Source organism: Apium graveolens, chromosome 2 (genome assembly GCF_009905375.1).
Source record: "Apium graveolens cultivar Ventura chromosome 2, ASM990537v1, whole genome shotgun sequence".
Taxonomy (NCBI): domain Eukaryota; kingdom Viridiplantae; phylum Streptophyta; class Magnoliopsida; order Apiales; family Apiaceae; genus Apium; species Apium graveolens.
Window position 1 is genome coordinate 23639302 of NC_133648.1, and position 2894 is coordinate 23642195.

A 2894-nucleotide genomic window follows, 5' to 3' on the forward strand; every position below is an offset into this window, starting at 1 on the left:
TGGGAAGCAGAGGAAATCGATATCCAATTAGGTGAGTGTGATTGATTAAATGTTGTGTGCTTTCTGGAAAGGGCACAACTCGCACAAATGATTATACATAAGTGTAAACAATGATAAGATGACTGGGAAAGTAACTTTTGATTCAGGGTTCAGTGTTTATGGTAGACTTACTAATGATGCCGATATTGGTTTGAGTAATGAGCTTTTATAAACTCTAACAGCTGCCACTGTCTATGCCATTTGGAGCCGTGATAGTCTGTCTGGCCCCCCAACATTCAGAACCAGTTGCATTTCATTACATCCTGGACATAACACAAACATAATGTCATAACAAACATAAAGATAATAAAAGAATGAAACAATGGAAAATGGACCAATTGAATCATATGCACGAAGGTAAATCAGTGATGTTTTAGTGAATTGTGACTAAAATTCAATGCAAGTTATCCAGTAATCATGTGATACAACAGATTAGATTTATCATATGATGAACAGCATGGCCGATTCAATCTCTGATTATGAATAATTTATAATATAGTTTTTACTTTTATAACATGTGAAGGTAGAATATTTTCTCCCGGAAAGGTATATCTAAGTGTCCTCTTGCTGCAGCTAAAGGATATCGCAATCCAATGGTATTTTGCAGAAACAACTTGAGCATGATATATTCATCAGCAAAACCTGATGCACTGAGATGATACTGGTGGGGTGTATATATTCCAGCTAAGCTTAATAAAATTGAACATAATTGATGAAATAATTAACTGATCTCATGATAATGATTGAAGAGAGCAGTACATTTTTTTAAAGGAAAACGTCACAGCAACAAGTGCTGGAATTTTCTTTCATGAATAAAACACAACAAAATTGTATCAAAGGGAATGGTACAAGTGTAAATACATGATTGAAGAAGACTGGATTTCAGAAATCGAAATAACACTTCCTTCTGATATTTATGTCAGTATATTTGACTGTTAGTTTATCGACAATCCTAGTTAGCATTTTGCAGTTTTAGACTAAGAATGTTGAGATGTTGATCTGTAAAAGCAGATGGATTGAGCTGATGATATTAATAGGTTGCATATAGCATTAAGGTAAGATTTCAACAGTTAAAACTTATATTGTAAAGGGATCACTACTAAAGAACTTCTGAATCGTCCGAATATATGGAAAAGACTATTTATGATAACTCCCAATTATGCTTATCTTAGTTATTACACAATTAATTAATATCAAATGTTAAGGAAACGGGTCAGACTTTGTTTAAGGTATAATGGGTCAGACTTTCAATTTGGCACGACAGAAATACCCGGGGACTACCAATATTGATTGATTAACAAACTAGAGAAACTGGAGCATAACAGCAAGGAAAGTCATGTGAGGAGTTATATGTAAATGTACCTGGTATCATTTGTTTCATTTGGCGTTGGACAGAAGGAAATGAGATAGTTGGCAGCACTGTCACATATGAAAGCGCCGACCTTATTATCATAGACATAACTGTACGCCGTGGGACACGCCTTTTTGAACACGTTAGCGTAGTTTGAAGCCTTACACTTATCAGGTGAACTGTAGTTGCCGGTACAACAATACTGAGGATCACCAAAAGCCACGCAAGCACTCTTACAAGCCACCCCTTCCCCCTGAACTTATCTTTAGCTCGGATGGACACACGCTGTTGACGTCCATACTACACTCTGTCCTTGAATAGTTGAGTCCACCTAATGGGGAGATCATGATCGGCAAGTTATAACCATCAACCATGCTAATGTCAAAGAAATCCCTTCCACCAGAACCATCGATCGAGAACTCAGCTAGAGTTGCTCCCCCTACAGATCTACTGCCCGTACATTCCAGCCTACAGGAACCACAATCGCCCGTGAGGCAAGTGAAGTTTCCAAAAGAGTCTTTGACACATTGAGTCCTACCATAGAACCAACCGGTCCAAGAGGATGGTATATTGATGGTTGTAGTTTCGCCTTTCCGAAGTTTAACTAGTGGTTGGAACATGAGTAGCGGTGTTGGATTTAATGTCAGGCCATACTGTCTGGTTACATCTGTTAAGTAATGTTACTGTTGCGGATGAAACTACTCCTGTAAAATCAAATTATATACACCAGGTTATACACATGATGTATAGAACAGCTTGTAAAGTTGATCAAGTACAAATTTGTTACCTGAAATTAGTAGATGTGGAATCAAGAAAGCCAAAAGGGAGATTGATGAGCAGACTACTCTGGACATTTGGTTTTGTATTAATAATATGTCAGATTTTTCAGTCATACAAAAGAAAGGGACCAAGATTATCCAAAAGATTGTTACAATCATTATGTAATTAGTTCGAATTCTCAGTTGATTATGAATAATTTATCATATATAAAAGTGATGGCTATATTGAGACAAGGTTGAAAACAATCAATACACATGAAGACACTAAGTTGAACTATGTAATAGCAACAATTCAATATTTCAACAGAATACAAATAATATCAAGCTATGATCATTATCCCCGACGTGAAGGGCTATCATTTAGAAATAATAGCTATGATCATTATCCCTGAACTGAAGCTTAGATTCAAATCGCAACTGATCAAACTTCAAGAAAAGCAATTTTAAAAGAACAAGAAGCCCATGATATATAACAAATAGAAGTACTGTGATCATTAAATTAACAATAAAACAAACACACTAAAAGCTTCGAACAACATTATGGTACAAGAAGACTGTAAAGAAATTACCATGGTTGAATCCTACATGATATGCCCTTGGAAAAGTGATTACAAAATCGCCTGGGTTCTGAACTAACCTAAGAATTAAAATCATAATATATTAAAATCATTAATTTCCTTATTAGATTTTGTAGTCTTACTTGCCGAATGTGACATATCAGCGGC

At 35.7% G+C, this 2894-nt stretch overlaps 1 pseudogene; it reads right to left on the minus strand.

The window, feature by feature from the left end:
• Positions 1 to 295: 295 nt before the first annotated feature.
• Positions 296 to 2244, minus strand: LOC141686657 (thaumatin-like protein 1b; annotated as a pseudogene).
• Between the last annotated feature and the right edge of the window lie 650 nt (positions 2245 to 2894).